This window comes from Acomys russatus, chromosome 2 (assembly GCF_903995435.1).
Source record: "Acomys russatus chromosome 2, mAcoRus1.1, whole genome shotgun sequence".
Lineage (NCBI taxonomy): Eukaryota > Metazoa > Chordata > Mammalia > Rodentia > Muridae > Acomys > Acomys russatus.
In genome coordinates, this window is record NC_067138.1 from 27367198 (window position 1) to 27388386 (window position 21189).

A 21189-nucleotide genomic window follows, 5' to 3' on the forward strand; every position below is an offset into this window, starting at 1 on the left:
GTCAGATGCAATTGGCTCTTTTTCTGTGAACTGTTATGTGCATGGTTATTTTATTTTATTTTATTTTTTTATTCATTTATTCATATTACATCTCGATTGTTAGCCCTTCCCCTGTTTCCTCCCATTCTTCCCTCCCTCCCACTTCCCCCCTTCTCCCCTCCCCTATGTCTGTGACTGAGGGAGACCTCCTCCCCCTATATATGCTCTTAGAATATCAAGTCTCTTCTTGGTAACTTGCTATCCTTCCTCTGAGTGCCACCAGGTCTCCCCATCCAGGGGACATGGTGAGAAAAGGGGCACCAGAGTTCATGTGAGAATCAGATCTCACTCTCCACTCAAAGGTGGAGAATATCCTGTTCGTCGGCTAGGTCTTGGTAGGGGTTCAAAGTTTACTGCCTATATTCTCCTTGGCTGGTGCCTTAGTTTGAGGAGGACCCCAGGATCCCGATCTGCCTGTCATAAAGTTCTTCTTGTAGGTTTCCAGGACCCTGTGGGTCCTACTATTTCCCCTTTCTTCCATGCTGCTCTTGCCTAAAGTCTCAATCGGATATCCTCTCCTCTGACCCACTTTCTTGGTAAGTAAAGATTTTCATGGTACGTATCCCTTGGACTAGTGTTTTGATATAAGTGAGTATATACCGTTTGTCTCTTTTTATGTGCATGGTTTTTAACCAATACAATTTAAGCTATTTTTTTTTGTTTCTGCTCAGTGTTTTAAGTATCTTGAACATTTTTCTGATTTACAAAGTCACAGGCTCTTTCTTGGTGACAACAGTAAGCTGCTGTGCCAGGCTGGCATTTGTCTTTTGCTTTTTCTTGTGAAGATTTGTTGTCATTCCTCTTACAGAAAACTTGTGATGCTTTTACGGAACCAGGATGAAGGGCCTTTAGGGTTATTACTTTTGAAGGTTAGGATCATGATTAATGCTAGTTCCTACATCCATGTTATTGCAGAATCCAGAAAACTTTCTTCTAATATTTGTATTGTTTATTTTCCTATACTTTCATTCTATAATGCTTTAAAGTTTACTGATATATAGAGTGAGGAAACAGAATTTTTTTGAATTATACTGTATAGTTTTACACAGAAATGAATTTCAAAGTAAATTCTGATTCACCAGAGAAAGCACTATGTTAAGAATCTAAAGAGGAAAATAAATAGCCCAAATAAGGAAGAGAGAAGTTGAAAAGTAATGTGGTGTTGAAAAGCACACAGAAAGGTGCTCATTAACTCTAGCCACAATAACGTGAGGTTTTATGACAGGAAAAGGGGGAAGAGAAGGAGGAAGAGACGGAGGAAGAGGCGGAGAGGGAAGAAGAGGAGGACAGGAAGGAAGGACTGCAAGGATAATAGGTACAATGTGAGCATGGTCTAGCAGGACTACCTCTTCGGGAGGAATTAGTAAATTCAAATTCAAGGATGTGGTTTCTTCACTCTTTAACAATGCTACACACACACACACACACACACACACACACACCAATTGATTACTGTATTCCCAAGATGATGTCTACTTTTTCATTATGGCCTTATTTTATAATAATCTTAAAGTGGAAATAAGCTTACTGTCTTTCAACAATAGGACAGGTGAATGAATTGTGCTATTTTTATAAGATGGCATATGCCATTTTACTGGAATGAATAGGATTTCATAAGACAACCTGGCTGGCTCTCACAAGCATGCCAGGGAGGGGACGATATCCCCTGTAATATGCATGATAAAAATTTATTTCTATAGAGTTTCAAAATAGTTGTAACTAAACCGTTAGTCTAGAATCTATACTTTGCTGGTAAAATAACAAAAAACACTTAGGAAGCCATTATCACTAACATGAGAATACTGACCATTTCATGGGGAAGGAGACATGTGGTTGGGCAGAAGCAGGGAAACAAAGAGTACACAAGTAGTATATTGTGCAGTGTTCTGTTTCTTGACCTGTATGTTTTGCTTTATAAACAATGTACAGAAACTTGCATTTCTAATGAAATATTTTGATTTAGTCTTTGACAACTTTACACATGCATGCTATGTATTTGATCACATTTATTTCCTCTTCCTTCACCTCAACTCCTCCTGGATCCTCTCATCATGCCCCCGTGCCCAACCTCATGCCTGTTTTTCTTTCTTTTAATAACTTCCTGAGTCTAATTAGTGTTGTCTCTAGTGTTTGTGGGGGCGAGGCCATCTGCAGAACACGCACACCCTCCCATGGGCCATATCCCTGGAGAAAACTGACTCTCCTTCCTTAGCAGCCATCATCTGCCCCTCCCCCAATCCATGCTGGACTGTTGACTGGCTTGATCTCATGGCGGCAGCCGCAGTTCCCATGGACTCATGAGTGCAACCGTCTCGTCATGTTCAGAAGGAGCCAGAGGTGTATGTATTACCCTGCACAGCAGAAGCCACCTATGAACGCTTTACACATCCTATTGGCTGAATTATAGAACTGAAACCACCCATATGGAAGCACACTCTAACTCATTAGCAGCTAAGGAAATAGAATTAAAGTTAACAATGAGTTGTTACTTTGTATGAAGGAAAATAACAAACCCAAATGAGCAATAATTCCTGTTACCAGTGAGATGAGGGAAAGGTTCTTTCATACACACTGAATGTTACAGCTTTATTGGGAAGTGATGTGTAATGGCCATTAAAAGAAAAATAAACAACACCAAACACCATGATTCACTCAACCCTGAATGCTCACTAGTACTTGGGAAATATACGTGTAAGTAAGAACTATTGTTATAGCACCTCTGAGCTTAAGCAGCTTAATAAAGTAATGGTTGGTTAAATTATAACATGAAATGCCACAGGATATTATACACTACGAATGAAGAATGAATTAGAGATACTACACTTGACTAGAAGGGATTTTCACAAAGTCTCACTGACAGGTAAGAAGGCAGTGAGAGGCACAAAAGGTGCCAACACCAGCTACACATAGCTCCAAGCTCAGAAAAGCAAGGGAGAAAAAGAGAGGGACCCGCACTGTGCTGCTAATGCGTGTTTTAAGTGGGTACATTTTGGAAGAGAACGCCGTATGAACAGCTGGATTCATGGAGTTGCGAGTGTATCACAGTGTTGGTCAGGGCTTATCTAGCACACAGATGCTTCTGCTTCCTCTTCATTCTCCTCCGCCTCTTCTTCTTCCTCTTTTGGTTTTTTGAAACTTGGTTCCTGGCTCTCCTGGAACTGGCTCTCTAGACGCAGCTGTCCTCTAACTCACAGAGATCTACCTGTTTCTGCTTCCCGAGCGCTAGGATTGAAGGTGTGCACCAACCACCGACACACATAGCTTCTTTAAACTAAGATTGCTGCAGATGAACAGATAGCAGTAAGACAATTATTTGCAATCTTAGAGGGAGAATGCTAGCAAAAGGAGGCTGTCTTAAATACACTGATGTTTTTGTGTTGTTCCTGATAGCTTTCCTTTCCTTCTAAATGATCTTCATTTATAATAGGTGCTGTGGACCCATTTTCTTGTGTTCAGGTGCCTTACCTTTGCGCTATATCCCCAGCCCTTGATTTTTGAGACCCCGTCTCACTTAACTTCAGGCTACCTTTGAAGTTGCCATCCTGTCTTCACCTCTGGAGGGTTGGAATTATAGGTAAGCACCACCAGGCTGAGTGACACATTTGAGAATGCTGATGTGGACAAGCTATGGTCATGTGTTTTTACTTCATCAATATACTGATTACAAGTTACAACTCTGAGAATTTACTTTTTGGGTTTTTTGTTTGCTTGCTTTGTTTTGTTTTAGAAGTAATAGGGCTTGGTGGTACAGCTTAGTACTAGAATGTCTATGTGCCTAGCTCATGCCAGGTACTGGGTTTGATCCCCATGATTGCTTCTCCCCTCTCAAAGAAAGTAGCAGCATATCTTAAGAACAAATTTTCACATATTCATTTGCTTGATCCAGTTAAGTAAGCATGTTAATGCCAAAAGATAAAATACATACTGAGTCTGAATGATCAAGGTTTGCACACAGAAATTAAGAAACTATAGAGAAGTATATTCCATGCAACAGCCATCAAGAAATCTAAGTAAAAATCAGTATTAGATGTAGCACATATCTGTACAGTCATGTGCCATGTGGCAGAGCTTTGGCCAGTGGTGTGCCATGAACAGCTGTGGTCCAGTATGAATGATGGAGCAGAAAAGTTCTCAGTGAGTAGCACACGTACACAACACAAGGCAGCATTCACTTGTGTACTGGTGCAAAACAAACCACTGTGTTGCCACTCAGATAAGAGAACAGCCCATGCAGTCAGATACAGTACATACAACTTCTTAGCTCTTAACAACTGCTAAAAGTGTCAGCATTTACTGTATCTCTCGCTGTTGGTCTAAACTTATACCCTATTTTAAAACTGTATTTTGTCCTATTTTATTTTTGTAGCCCTGGCTGGCCTGGAACTTGCTATGTAGACTAGGATAACCTTAAATTCAAAGAGATCCACCTGCCTCTGCCTCCCCATTGCTTGGATCAAAGATGTGCATACCACACCTGGTTTACATACACACTATCTGTATATATTTTAAAAAATATTTTATTTTATGTGTGTGGGTGTTTTGCCTGCATGTAAATCTGTTTGTGTATCATTGGTGTGCTGGTGTCCTCAGAGGCCAGAAGAGGGCACCAGATCCCCTGGAGCTGAAATTACAGACGGTTGTGAGCCACTCCGTGGATAATAGGAGTTGATCCCGAGTCCTCTGGAAGAGCAAGCAGTGCTCTTTACTGCCAACCCATCTCTCCAGCCCCCTGCTACTTACAGTTAAAAAAGAAATTAAGTGTGACACTAGAGAGATGGCTCAGAGGGTAAAGGTGTTTGCTGCATGAGGTTGGTAACATGGAGTTCCAACTATGGAACCCACACACAGGTGGAAGAAGAGAACTGACTCACAAAGCTCTCTGTTGACCTCTGCAAGCACACTGTGACATGCAAGTTGTCCATATGTGCACAAATATGCACACGCACACACACACACACACACACTTTTTTAAAAAGATGTGAAACAGCCTCAGGCAGGAGCAACAGAAAGATTTAAGAGGAAAGCAGTGTTACTGTAGGATGGGTTGGTCCATGTGTGTTGGCTCCTTAAAGATCTTCCACAGGATAAGATGTGGGCACGGAAGACAGTGATACTGATCCTGACCTTGTGAAGGCCTATGCTACTGTGTGTGTGTGTGTGTGTGTGTGTGTGTGTGTCTAACAAAAACGTTTAAAAGGGAAAAGAAAATGAATAGAACACAGGAATTTAAAAAGGAAAATAGAATATGGAGGCTATGGCATTGACAGTCAACGATGCTCTTTCTTTACCAGCATGGGGACCTGTTTGATCCCCGATCATTGTGTAAAAAGTTCAGCATGGTGAGAACACTTCTGACCCCAGCACCAGAGAGGCAGAAACAGGTAAAGAAACCTAGACCTCACTGGACAGCCAGCCAAGCCTAATCATGAGCTCCAAGACAGTGAGGGGTCCAGTCTACAAGCACAAAAACAGACAACAGTGTAGATAGCTTCAGAGGAATGGCACCTGAGGTTGACTTCTGGTGCCTACATGCTTGTATACGCACAAAGCACTATATACCTGCATACATGTGCTTCTTAGTATAGAGGAACATATACATATATACACATACATAGCACATATATAAATTCCAAAAAATAAGTAAACATAAAAAGGATACAAAGCTGTGTCACCAGCTTTGCTCTGGTGCCTCACATTTGACCATGTCCCCTGGAGGAGGAGACCTGGTGGCACTCAGAGGAAGGACAGCAAGTAGCCAAGAAGAGACTTGATACCCTATGTGTGCCTGCTTGTTCTAGAACTTACTGTGTAGACCAGGCTGGTCTTGAACTTAGAGAGATCTGCCCAAATCTGCCTGTCTCTGTCCCTCCAGTGCTAGGATTAAAGCTCTATTCTACCACATCCTGCTGTAAAACTATTTTGTACAGCTACATAATGTGTTTCTGTTTTAAACCAAGTGTTATTATAAAAGTGAAAAAGAAAACAAGTTTGTTGTAAAGTAAAAATATTACAGTAATCAAAGGTTGATTTAAAAAAATAGGAAAGACTAAACAAACAAACAAAACCCAAAAGACCCCAAAACTTTATCTTAGCCTAAGGCCACAGTGTTTGTAAGTGGTACCCTCCACACACATCGCTTACTGACTCAACAACATCAGCTTCCAGTCCTGCAAATGCTATCCAGGGTAAGTGTGTAGACAGCTTGTATTGTACCATTAAAAAAACAACTGAATCTTTACATATCTTTTTGTTTTGAAAATAAACATTTATATTTATGTATGATATAGTGTGTGTGCATGCATGCCCATATGGTGTGTGTGTGTGTGTGTGTGTGTGTGTGTGTGTGTGTGTACTCTTCAAGGTCAAAGAGGGCATCAGATCCCCTGGAGCTAGAGCAACAGATGGTGATGAGCTGTGGCTGCTGAGAACACAACTCACGTTCTCTGGAAGAGCAGCAAGCTCTTAACCACCGAGCCATCTTTCCAGCTCTTATATATCTTCCCTACATTAAGATGCACCCAGTTACCACTGTGTTATGACTGCCTATGTGTCCATGTTTGCTCCCTCAGAGCCAGAGGCTGTACCATATGGCACAGCCATGCAGTGTCCTCTAGGTTGTGTGAATACTCTGTGATGTTCACACAATGATGGACCCACCTAACGATGCTTTTCTCAGAAGTGACACATGACTAATCCTGTATACATATAATTACATGTTTACACATACATTTCTATCAGCATTTTTGTTTTGTTTTCAAGACAAGGTTTCTCTGTGTAGCCTCGGCTATCCTGGAACTCACTCTGCAGAGTACGCTGGCCTCAAGCTCAGAGATCCTCCTGCCCCTGCCTCCTGAGTGCTGGGATTAAAGGTGTGCACCACCACTGCCTGAGCTATCATACAAATTTTAAACATGAAATAACATTTACATGAAGCCCACTGTAAACATTGTTGGGAGCATTTTGCTATGTGAATCAATAACTTTAGCGTATTATTTTTGGAGTCTGTTTTGCAAACATTGTTAATACATGATATTATCCCATGCCCTGCCCTTTTTATAGAGTTCTTTGTTATATTGTATGGAAAAGACAAGATGAAAATTTATGCCTTCAAGTCATCCCTTTTCAAGAGATAACTATTGTGGAGCATCATGAGAAAAGGAAAAAAGACCCATATATCAACATTCCTGTTGTCATTTGTTTCCTCAATGGCTTCTTCAAAAGTACATTTTGCAAGAACAATAGATGAACAAAACCCACTGCCTGGCATAGTGAACCTCCCTTCAAGTTGTTACTCAGGGAAGTCCAAGAGAGTCCCATAACAACACCAGCTGTTGCTCCTGTCCTTGGCTGCCTCTCACAAGTTGAAGGTAAGCCCCTGTTGCTGAAGACACTGCATACTGGATGTAGTACTTAGAGAAATCAGGCTGTAACTGAGCTGAAAGCCCCTTCTTCAGAGATGTCTTTCATAGTCTGTGTGTGATGCAAGCTGCCAAAGGGACAGAGCAAGGAATAGTCCTCCCAGCTGCGTAAGATACGGACCGCAGCAATGACCAGCACGGCAAGAAACGTGCAAGGCTGCCACAGTGGTACTGGTATCTTGGAGATAAACAGCAGTCCTATCGGACTTAACACCCACTCAACAAGAGGGAAGTCATGCTTTGGTGGTAAACCTAGTCATTTACCAGAGGCTGGTGAGATCATGGACCCTGAAGAGAGCCTACTGCTGCCTCCTTCATGAACCAGTACAATTCCAAACTTCAGTCTAAGTACTCAGCCTTATATCCACGGGTAAGTGTAGCTTTTACCCCGCATCACAGAATCTTCCTCCTCTTCCTCCTTTTCCCCCTCCTCCTTCTCCTCTTCCTCCTCCTTCTCCTTCTCTTAAAGCAAATGGAGACTATCACAGAAAGCCATAATTGGTCAGGATGTAAAGAACAACTGATCATGGGGTGCCCACCCTAGTAGACATAACTCCATTCTTTCTTTTCAACTTGCAATGTTTATTTCCTTATGATGAATTATAAAAGCTAATAACATGGGTGACTTCATACACAAATGACCAACACATAATAAAATTCTTTTCCTGTAGATAAATTATTTGCCTCTCCCTCTAGTGAACTTTTACTAGAGAAAACTGCCTTACTTTGTTGTCCTGGTAACTGTGTCCTACCTGGCAGCATCATTTCCTGGAGCTCAGACAGAAAGCAGAGCCAGATCCCCTGTTGTCTGTATTGAAAAGGTCCCCGAGCTCCAGAGGTGTCAAGGGTATTGAATTTCCTGGCTCTGGATACCACGCTACAGCTATGGTTGGTTTTAGTGTGTTTCTGGCTCTGAGAGAACAGGACAACACCATTACATCATCCTGGACTTGACAGACAGAAAATGTGGGAGCAGTGGGGACTTGGGTTTCTGTTCTGACTGGAGGATGACAGTTGCCTTTGGTTGTTTAGCTGCCACTTTGGGTCAACCTGGGTTGTCATGTGCCCAGATTTGGCTCTAAGTCACTATTTCTTGTTTGGTTGAAAATATTGTATAACTTCTCACACATTTGAATTTGCTTTTATCTGTCTACTGATTCTTATTGTAAAAAAGACAGCATGGTTTAAATTAGGACGAGGCTTAGGTAAGGCATATAGTCTCTGACTTACATGGTGGGATAATTACATTTTGTTTACTCAGTTGTACAAAAAAGTGATAATACGGCAGTCTAAGTGGATTGCTGTATCTTCATAGATTAATGACTCCATCTAACATAGATGGGTGGGGTTTAGGGCATGCTATGAAATGCTATGAAGTATTTTTCTTTCATGGCTTAAGCATTTACCAACTATATCCTTTTAATCTTTATTCATTGATAGCAGTATAACTCCCATTCTTAAGACTCAGGGAACATCCAGGAAGAGAGAAAGAGCCAGAGGACAAGAATGTCAGATGATGTGACTGTCTGCTGTGAGACTGTGTCCTCTATACACGGCAGAGAGCTGCACCCATGACATTTCAACAACATGGCTGCCTATTCAAGACCTGTACAGTGGCAGTGTGGGTAGGGAGGCTCGTAAGGGCCGCCCCATCCCTAGATAATGAGCTGTAATCAATGGCTTCTTTGAGAGGAGAACCAGACTTTTCCAGGAATGAATAATCAGATCCCATGTTCACCCATGAACACCCCTCTGTAAGAGCAGCACTAAATGGACTCTGGTAATTGATAGTAACTGTAAAAAAGGTCACAAATTTGAGAGTGGGCATGGAAGGAGTTAGAGAGAGGAGAGGGTGGGTAGTATAAAATTCTCAAAAATAAATTAAATGTTAAAAAACAATGTGTGCGTGTGATTTTTTTTTTTTTTTTGAGGCAGGGTCTGACTGTGTATTTCTGGCTGTCCTGGAACTCACTTTGTAGGCCAGCCAGGTGTTGAACTTACAGAGAACTGCTGGCTCTGTTTTTTGAGTGCTGGGATTAAAGGCATGCACTGCCATGCCTGGTAAATTTTTATATTATCACATTTAATTTTATCTGATTTTTATCTTTTTCATATAACTTTTGATAAGCAAAGTAGTTACTTTTGGTTAATAAGCATAAAACATGTTTTACTGATATGTAGGCCAAGGAATATGGACTAGCATTCAATGGCCATAATATATATGTTATCTCTAATCCTGAGGTAACCATGATGTGTGAATAGTTATGTTTGGGGTATCCATAATAGATAAAAAATAGTTACCCAATTCAAGGTAGCATTACTCACATGTGGGAGGAAAGAGAATAGGGAACATCCAGGAAGAGAGAAAGAGCCAGAGGACAAGAATGTCAGATGATGTGAACTTGGTGGATGGGAAAATGAGAGCTTTTAAGTGGATTTGTTACACTATTTCTTACATGTGTGATACAGAAACATTGCAGAGTATTTGGTTTTTATTATAGGGTCTATTATATGTGATCAAACTTATACTCAAATTCTGTCTAGCCTCAACATAGTCATCTTTTCAGTTGCTTCCCTCAAGGTGCTCCCATAGGTGAGCACATCCTAAGAGTACCAACCAGCCATGTACCCTGGAACTCAGCAGAGCAGACCATGATGATGCCTCCAGATTTCTCTTTTGAGCATCCAAAAAGCTGATTCCTAGGCACACCCTGGTGGTAGTGAGTCATGGATGCTTTGCTGGCAAGTTAGCTAGTGGGCAGGGCATGTACAGAGTAAGTCATCCGGCTTCCAGTAAAGACTGGACTCCAGCTGGTAGAAGTAGCATCGTCATCACCACTATCATCATCACCACCACCACCATCACCATCATCATCATCATCATCATCGTCCTCATGTCCATCATTTGGGACTCATGAGTACAGTGGCAGGTGTGCTCAGGTCTATTCCCACAGGACTTTCTGCTTTGCCTTCAAGACTGCCTAATGATGGTCAGAGGTCCACACTGGTCCTGTCTGTGCTTAGATATATTTTTATTCTTGTTAAACGCATGGCTTCTAAGGAAATGCTACACACTTTCCCATTTCTTCTTTGTGATGTAGCAGGGCAGACACATTTTTGAAAACTTGTCATCTAGGTTTTAAGGTGACAGGCTCCTACTAACTGCTACAAAGGCTGAGTGGGTAGGGCAGCCACATTTTATTTTAAAGAGTTGTTTTTCTCAGAAGCTTGCATAAACATGGTTATTTTCCTGTGAGATTAGTTTTAAGAAGACTGGTAAATATTTCCATTAGTGGAGAATAACAACCAGCTTTACCCCCACTTAACCTTCTGTTACTGTTTATTACTTACTTTCAAGGGTTTTTTTTTGTTGTTGCTGTCTTGACATTCTCTCTGTAGAAGCCCAGGCTGGCCTTGAACTTGGGACCTCTCTGCTCCAGCCTCCTAAGTGCTAGAATTACAAGTATGTGACATTACATCAGACTTAAGCCTTTAATTTCTTTAAAAAATATATTTATTAATTTATTCATATTACATCTCAATTGCTATCCCATCCTTTGTATCCTCCCATTCCTCCCTCCCTCCCATTTTCCCCTTACTCCCTCTCCCATGACTGTGACTGAGGGGGACCTCCTTCCCCTGTATATGCTCATAGGGTATCAAGTCTCTTATTGGTAGCCTGCTATGCTTCCTCTGAGTGCCACCAGGTCTCCCCATCCATGGGACATGATCAAATATGAGGCACCAAAGTTAGCGTGAAAGTCAGACCTCACTCTCCATTCAACTGTGGAGAATGTACTACTCAGCTATTAAAAACAAGGAATTCCCAAAATTTGTGGACAGATGGATTGAACTAGAAATGATCGTAATGAGTGAGTTAACCCAGAAGCAGAAAGAGTCAGATGGTATATACTCACTTATAACTGGACACTAACCCAAGGGGCATGTCGCATGAAAGTCTCCACTTACCAGGAAAGTGGGACAGAGGGGAAGACTTGCTATTGGGACTCTAGGTGAGAGAAGCAAGAGAGAATGGGAAAATAGAAAAATCCAGAATATCCTAGAAGCCTTTAATTTGTAAAACCACTTTTGAATTCTTGGACTTACTTATCCCCTTTGTGTTTTATACATGTTTGCTAGGTGATGAGATCAAAACAAAAGGTAATGTTACAGAACGCATCAAGTTGCTGATGAAGTTGGAATTACAATGTGGGTCTCCCATGCTATAGCTGAACTGTTTGTTGTTGTTGTTTTTACTAGATATTGATTTTCAAGTACTCATTAGGTCCTTCAATTCAGAAGAAAATTTGTACTTTCAGGACTTACTTATGATTTCCAATTTATCAACAGCATTATAAAAGTGAAGTCTCTAAGGTAAGTGTGTGTGTGTTCAGAAGACAGAACAAAATTTAAAGTTTTAGATAGGAACCTGGTGCTGATTGAGTGGGTATAGACTTCTAGCTCCAGGTCTGTATTACAGGCAGCTCTGGATGCCTAACCCACAGCCTGGGAGTGCTGTGCACCTGCATGGACTGATTGCTTACTCAAAAGTCACATTTTAAGAAACTGGAAAAAAATAATACCCGATACATAAAATTCAGGCAAAATTCTACGGGTTTAGTACATATTAACATAGCTATTTTTCTGAGCAAGCCTAGGAGACAGGCACTGCCCTCCTTCCATTCTCGGGGATGGTGGTGAAGAGCTACGGCAGTCTCAGCCTCTACTGTCCAAAGTCCTGTTCTCAGCCACCTTATTTCATTGCCTAGGGAAGGCTTTTTAAAAGCCTCAGTTTCATAAAATTCTCTCGTTCCCATACCTATGTTTGGCTTTGTGGTGTGGGTGTTTCCCATTGCATTTGGGAAATGATCTCCAGGCTCTGTTAATGATTCTCATGTGGGGGCAGTGCTGGGTCTCCTTGCCTTCCCTAGTCAGCTGCTTTCACAAATGATTCTCATTCATTCTTAAACCAAAACCTCTAAAATGACAGGTTGATAAGGTACAGAATGAAAGGAGACAATTTGGGAGGTTCCAAAGGTCAGCCTGGCTCTTAGCACTATCCCTCTAGCTTAAAAAAAAAAAAAAAAAAAGACCCCCAAGCCTAAGTTGCCTCCAGCAGAAGGCCCAGTGAAGTGCAAATTTTTGGTTTCAGAATTTTTGGTTGTTTGTTTTGATCTATCACCTAGCTTCAAAGTATCTGAGGAGCCAGCATCTCCTAGGAAAAGCACTGTTCATTCACACCCAGGGTTGATGAGGAGGCTAGGTAAGACGGCAGAGAAGAGTGTGGTACATGACAGACCCTCAAAACAAATACTTATTGCTGGGGAGGGGCTTTGTTTTGTATAAAGCAACTGCAAAGACACTCTCCTCCCCCAGAAGTGGTGGTAGACACCTTCAATCCTGCTGATGGAGTTTGCTGAGGAGGTGATTAGGCTTTGAGGCTGGGGCTGGAGAAGACGCTACCTTGGTTCCGAACATGTATAGAATTCCCATGAGAAAACTTGTTTTTCAATCGAGATACTCATAACCTAGCTCCCTCTGTTTCAAGTCGCCTGGACTGAAAGTAATTTAAACCTGCAAGATCACTTTATTCAGTTTGAAAGAACTTCAGTTCTCAGTTGAATTTCTCTGTCTACCTCTTGGGAACACAGTGGCATCTCAGATCATTGCTCTAACCCTGGTGTGTCGTCTCTATTCATGGGTAGATGGCACTAGTGTCCAGAAGGCATCCCACAGGGGTCTGATTGCTCCTATTCCCAGCCACTGATATGTGGGAAGCTGCTTTTTCCCTCAACTAGCTAAGAAACAGCAGCTATTAAAGACACAGAACGTGAGAAACAGTGCCAGGGTTGGAACTGGCTGTGCGGGTTTTCAAGAAATGCTGTCATTGCAGCAGCAAAGGGTATCTGTTCAGAACATGCTGGTGTCCACCTTGGCCTTACTGCCTGGCACACAGTGAGACTGACCCCCACTCTTAGCCAGAGAGTGAGACCAGGGTTGCTAGTGCCCAGAGCTAACCTCCAGCATCTCTGTTAGGATTCTGTGCTAGTCTGCCCACCTGCCCAGTATATAAAAAGGACAGACCCAACTCGTTCTTTGCTCTTACCTCTTCTCTCTCTCTTTTCCTCTCTTCCTCTGTCTCTGTCGCTTTCTTTTTCTCTGGGGTACCCCTTCCCCTTTTCTTTCTCTCCTCATGCTTATATAAACCTCTATATAATATCTGTTGCCTGGCATCTTATTTTTAATTATTAAAATCTTAGGGTTTGGTGTTTGCTTGAAGGGGCAGTTTAGTTTGTCTTGTGAGATGCTTCTTAGCTACACAAAGATTTGGGTGTTTGAGATAAAACACTGGCTATCACTTTGAATGAGTGTGTGTGGGGGGCAATGGGGAAGAAGAGATTTATTTATTAAGTTACTTAAGTTGCTTATTTTTATATGTGAGACCAATTTTATATATGAGAATAAGATAATGATAGGTACAACCAGATATTAAGTTATATAAGGAGTTTATTAAATAAGCATGGAGGGAGAAGTAAAGGGGGAAAGGATACCCGAGAGAGAGAGAGAGAGAGAGAGAGAGAGAGAGAGAGAGAGAGAGAGAGAAAGAGAGAAGGAAGAGTAAGAAGAGAGAGAGAGAGAGTAGAGTAAGAGGAGTAAAGAGGTAGAGAGAGGAGAGAAAGAGAGAGACCTTGTGGAGTGTCCGTTCTTTTATATGGCCATGGGTGGGGCCACGCCCCCACCCCCCACCCCCAACAGGTAAGCAATGACATCATAGGTAGGTGGACTGAAGCAGAATCCTAACACTTATGGTGGTTAATGCCTCTGTGAGGATACTTTTCTGCCCTCCATAGGACTCTCAGTACAATTTCAGACAGTGTTCATATAGACTATCTTTCTCAGTCTGTTCAGACTCCAATAGTCTGTTCTGGGAGCTTTATCTAACAATAGCTTATGGACAAGGGTGTTCAAGAAGGTAGGACTTGTAGACTGAATCATGCCCCTTAGCTATGACCCCCACTGAAGCCCTGGATTACAGGGCTATAACAAAATGCCACAGACTTGGTAACTTAATCAATAAACACGTTTTTCATAATTTATCAGTGAGACTGAATTTATATAGGACCTTTAATGAGACAATTAAAGTTAAGTGAGACTCATAGTGGTGGAGGCCTAATTTGAAAGCACTGGTGTTCCTTATAGGAAGACAACAGGACATGAGATTTCTTTCTTTGAGCTAATCAGAGACATCTGTCAGCAAGCCAAGAAGATGTCCCTTATGCAGAACTTGGATCAGGGTCTGGTAGCCTTCACAATTATGAGTACAAATATTTCTTTTATGTAGGACAATCTATCTGGAAAGTTTTATTTTTCATAGTATTTGTATTTCTTACCAAGGCTGCACCCATACTTACATCATGGTTTGTTTTGCTAATTGGGGCCAATTTTGCTCATCTTTGTGAATATGTGTGTACAGGTGTGGGTGTGTATATACATGCATGCAGATTCCAGCTAGTAACCTTGGAGTCATTCTGTAGGTGTTGTTTAATTTGTTTTTGACATGGTCTCTCAATGGCCTGGTGCTCACAGAGTAAGATACAGTGACTGGCCAGTGAGTTCCAAGGGTCTGCCAATCCCTGCCTCCCATAGTTGGCAATACAAGGCCAGGCCAACACACCTTGCTTTTTTAATGTGGGTTCTGTGATTCAAACTCAAGTGTCATGCTTAGATAACAAGCAATTTTTCTTTCTAGCCTGAGACCTATTTTCTAGGTACTAAAACATACTCTCCTACCTCTGATGCATCCTAAGACAAAAGTGGTGATTTTGAAGTTTAGAACCATCAGATTTTTATCACACTAACCAGGATGACTTAAGTGAAAAGAAGCATAACTTCAATTTTAGTCTGCACATCAATCGTGGGAGACAGAACAAGAAAAAACATCAACAATGGTAAGTTTTAGAGACTTGTCACTCACTTTTAAAATTTGCTCATCCTGTGCATAGTTTTTCTCTTTTGGAGGTGCTTTCCCATTTCTTTTCTTTTTCTTTTTTAAAAGAAGTATTTATTAAAAAATATTTATTTATTTATTTATTACATACCCCGTATTCTGCCTGCATGTATGTCTGCACACTTGAAGTGAGCACCAGAGCTCATTGTAGATGGTTATAAACTACAATGTGGTTGCTGGGAATTGAATTCAGGATGTCTGGAAGAACAGACATTGCTTTTAACCACTGAGCCATCTCTCCAGCTCCCACTTTCCCATTTCTTAGGAATCTTAGGATCGAGGGAACCTCAGGAGGATGTTTCATGTCTCTGCTTTATTCTTTAAAATCAAATTTAAACCTTCTAGAAACTTTAAGTTTCTTTTTATAAGGAAGAGTTTCACTGCACAGCCCATGATGATTTTCCTGCCTCAGTTTCCCAGTGTTAAGGTTATAGGCATGCACTTTGTGTTCTGTCCTAGAAAGCTCTCTTGCAAATGGAGCCTCAGACAGAAGTTGGCAGACTTGAAAAGCTGGTTGTGGGTTAACTATGGTAGATCACAGGACAAATCTAAAAGGAAGACAGAATGAATAAACCTCAGACCCTGTGCATGGGTGACATGATGGGGTACCTTGGGCTCCTTCCTGCTTCAGTGTCTCCAGCCTTGGTCTTTGCCTATAAGATGTGAACTCTGGTAGTTCACTTTTTCCCATTTGCAAACTGTCTACATCTTTTGAGTTCTTCTGACCTTCTCTCTTCCTGGTCCATAACAAAGCAAATCTAAATAGAATAAGAATGTGCTCTTCCCCTTGGTGTGAGACCTGCAACTGAAATTGCTGCCCCCAAATATAAGAAGAACACTTCAACATATAGGCACAAAGATCTTTTGCAAATAACTCCAGTGGCTCCGGAAACAATAGTAAGAATTGAAACACGAGACTGTATGAAGCTCAAAATCTTCCATATAGTAAAGAAAATAATCATCAGGGTGCAGAAATAGCCCACAGGATGGTCCAATGTACATACACCTGACAAGGGGTTAAGATCTAGAGTCTATAAAGAAATTGACATTTTAAATACCACTGCAAACCTGTCCTGTTGGGCTACAGAGATGGCTCAGCCGTTAAAGGTTAGGTACACAATCAAAAATATAAAACACCTTCTTGGCTCGGTGATATAGAAATTCAAGGCCATCTTCAGTTTCATAGAAGTTTGGGGCCACCCTCATCTACATGAGATCTGGTCTCAAATCCCAAAAGCAAACCAAACAGTCTTCCAGCCAATAAACAAATGAAAGGATTGACTAGGCAGCTCTTAAAAGGGGAAATCAATGTGCAGTAAGTATATGGAAAATATTTTGCTAACTTTAGTTCTCAGACAACACAAATAAAATGTTCACTGCAGCATGTGTGGAAAGTTTATAGCACTAAGTGCCTTCATTAAGAAATTAGAGATACTTCATACTAGAAACTTAACAGCACACCTGAAAGCTCAAGAACAAAAAATAGCAAACACATCAAAGAGAAGTAAATGGCAGAAAATTATCAATGTAAGGGCTGAAATCAATAACATAGAAACAAAGAGAACAATACAAAGAAGCAATAAACAAAGATTTAGTTCTTTGAGAAAATCAACAAGATAGACAAACCTTTATCCAATGTAACTAAAACTCGGAGAGAGAGAAAATATCCAAACTAACAAATTCAGAAATGAAAAGAAGGACAAAGCAAACACCAGGAAGATCCAGAGAATCATTAGGTCATAGATCAAAAAACTGTGCCCCACAAAACTGGAAAATCTAAAAGAAATGGAAAATTTTCTTGGTAGATATCACTTACTAAAATTAAACCAAGATCAGATAAACAAATCAAATAGTCCTATAATCCTTAAGGAAATAGAGGCAATCCTCAAAAATCTCCTGGCCAAACAAACAAACAAACAAACAAATCAGGACCAGGTTTTAACCCAGGATCCTATCAAGCTTTCAAAGAAGAGCTAACACTAATACTCCTCAAATTATTCCACAAAATAGAAGCAGAAACAACATTGGCAAGTTAATTTTCTGAGGCTATAGTTGCCCTGATACCCAAATCACAGAGATTCAACATAGAAAGAGAATAACAGACCAATTTTACACATGAAAGTTAATTCAAACATACTCAATAAAATACTTGCAAACTGAATCCAAGAACACATGAAAAAGATCATCTACCATGATCAAGGAGGACTCATCCCAGAAATGCGGGGATGGTTCAACCTAGAGAAACCAATGTAATCCACCATATAAACAAACTGAAAACATAAAACAAAACAAAACCCATGATCATCTCATTACAGTGGGAAAGCCTTTGACAAAATCCAACACTCCTTCATGATAAAAGTCTTAGATAGACCAGGGATACAAGGGACATCCGTAAACACAATTCAGGCAATTTCAGCAAGCATATTGCAAATATCAAACTAAATAGAGAGAAACTCAAAGCAATTCCTCTAAAATCTGGAATAAGACAAGGCTGTCTACTCTTTCTATATCTATCCAATATAGTAATTGAAGTTCTAGCTGGAGTAGTAAGGCAACTGAAGAGAATTGAGAGGGATACAAATCGAAAAGGAAGAAGTAACGGACCATTATTTGCAGATGATATAAAAGTATACATAAGCAACCCCAAAAATTCTACCAGGGAACTCCTACAGCTGATAAATATTTTCAGAAAAGTGCCTGGATACAAAAAAAAAAAAAAATCAGTAGCCCTCCTTTATACACGTGATAAAGGGGCTGAGAAAAAAAAAATCAGGTTAACATCACATTTACACAATAGCCACAAATCTTGGTGCAACTCTAACCTAGCAAGTGAGAGACATGCATGACAAGAAGTTTGAGTCTGTGAAGAAAGATATTGGATAAGATATCAAAAGATAGAATGATGTCCCATGTTCATGGATTGGTAGGATGAAAGTGGTAAAAATGGCCACCTTGCCAAAAACAATCTACAGATTCAAAGCAGTCCCCATCAAAATTCCAACACAATATTTTACAGGCCTTGAAAGAACAATACTTAGCTTCTATGGGAAAAAAAACCCTTAGGAATGCTAAAATGATCCTGTGCAATAAAAGGACTTCAGCAGGTATCACCATCTATCCCTGATTTCAAGTTCTACTACAGAACTGTAGCAATAAAAACCACATGGTAGCGGAATAAAAACAGACAGGTTGATCAACGGAACTAAACAGAAGACTCAGATGTAAATTTATACACCCATGGCCATCTGAGTTTTGACAAAGAACCTAAAATTTTATACAACAGAAAAAAAAAAAAAAAAAAAAAGAAAGCATCTTTAACAAATGGTGCTGGTCTAAGTGGATGTCAGCCTGTAGAAGAAGAATCAAATAGATCCATATCTATCATCCTGCACAAAACTTAAGTCCAAATGGATCAAAGATCTCACATTAATCTAGATACATTGAATCGGATAGAAGAGAAAGTGGAAGAATAGCCTTGAACACATTGGCACCGAAGACAACTTCCTGAGCAGAACACCATTCGCACAGGCTCTAAGATCAACAATTTATAAATGAGACCTTATAAAACTGAAAAACTTCTCTAAGGCAAAGGACACTGTCAATAGGACAAAATGGGAATCTAGAGACTAGGAAAAGATCTTCACCAATCCCAAGTCTGACAAAGCGCTAATTTCTAAAATATATAAAGAATCAGTGGGGTGTGGTGGCTCACACCTTTAATTCCAGCACTCTGGAGGCAGAGGCAGAGGCGGAGGCGGAGGCGGAGGCGGAGGCAGAGGCAGAGGCAGGTGGATCGATGTGAGTTTGAAGGCAGCCTGGTCTACAAAGCAAATTTAGGTCAGCCAAGGCTACACAGAAAAACTTTGTCTTGAAAAAACAAAACAACACAACAACAAAACAACAACAACAACAACAACAAAATCTAAGAAAAGAGACCAAATAATCAAATTAAAAATGGGGTATAGAGCTAAACAGAGAATTTTCAATAAAGCAATCTCAAATGGCTGAGAAACACTTTGAGAAAAATTTAACGTCCTTAGCCATCAGGGAAATGCAAAAAGACTATGTCTTACAGGACTCTGAACAGTGGGAACAAGGGCTGTTTCTGATTCTGTTGCCTGCTTTTGGGACCCTTTTCCTCCTACTGGGTTGCCTCAGCCTTAATAGGAGGGGCAGTGCCCAGTCTTACTGTAACTTGATATGCCATGTTTGGTTGATTTGCATGGGAGGCCTGCCCTTTTCTGAGGGGAGGCAGAAGAGGAGTGGTTGTGGGAGTGAGTGGGTAGAGAAAGGAAAGAAAACTGAGGGCAGGATGTAATATATGATAGAAGACTAAATGATAACAACAAAAATGCAGGTAGAAAGGGGCGGGGCTAAGGGGAGCTATAAGGGGAGCAGGGGGCCTCAGAGGCAGGGGCATGGAAGGGCAGAATGGTGAAACTCATGATTTTGCATATTAACCCTAAAACTCACTTAGAGAATTTGGTACATACACAAACAACAGAGTTTTATTCAGACTTTGTAACCAGAATGAAATTATGCCATTTGAAGAAAATAGACAGGGCTAGAAATCATCATATCAGGTGAATCAAGGCAGATTCCTATTGCTTGGATGGCCAAGTGGCTAATAGGTGAAAATTTGTTATTTTGAATATCCACTAAAAAGACGTTTACAATTTTTACACTTTCTGTAATGGTAATTGCCCCTCAGTTTACTAGAATGTGGATGGTTACTGTGTGTCTTCCCCACCCCAGGCTGAGCATCACCTTTACTTCTTTTATCTGTACTTTATCCAGAGGATTCTTACCCCAGGACTCCTTGGGATCCATGGTGACTTCTCTGCCATCCTACGCCAAACACACCTCTCCATGGTCCCGTACTAGATGTTGGGAGTAGCCACGATGACTGGATCTTTGTGGCTGGTCCTGGGTGCTGCTGGCCCTGGACTGTCGGTCCGTTCTTTCCAGGTCTGTGAGACGCTGTCTTTCTCTGAATGTCCAGTGTAGTTTCCTCCTCTGCCCTGTTGGTCTCTTGGTGGGTACACTTGTTTGGTTCAAGGTCTTTAAATTCTCCAGTAGAGGATACTGAGCGGGATCTTACATCTGTGTCCCCCAGGATGGAGGCACTCGTTTCACTTGTCTTCAGGGCTGCTTTTCGTTGGAGCCCCATCTGTCTTCAGTACAGCAGCACCTTTCGGCCCTTCCCAGAGGCAGTTACCTGCTGATCTAGGGTTTAAAGATTGAGGCCTTTGCTGTCTCTGACATGGACTCTGTTGCCCCCTCATTGATCACTTCCCCCTGGCGGGGCAGCCACGCCAGGCTACAGAGGAAGAGGATACAGGCAGTCCTGATGAAACTTGATAGGCTAGGGTCAGATGTTAGGAGAGGAGTGTATCAGCTTTCTGAGGACTAGGGGAGGGAGAGAGGAGGGAAGAGGGATGGAGGGGGAGAAAGGGGAGAAGGAGGGAGGGTGGGACCCAGAAGAGATGAGGGAGGGAGGGGGCTACAATCGGGATAAAGTGAATAAAAAAAAAATTCAGGCCCTTGTTCCATTTCAGGTCAATTGCAACGGGCAATCTCTCAAAAACAACTTTTTAAATTAAGGGAGCAGATTTGAAGGTTTTTCTTTGGGAAAACTGTTTCTGTTTGTTTGACTGTTAGATATCCTTTGGATTTTTGTTACTTTCTTCTTTCGTTTGTGTATATTTTGATTTGCTCTCCCTA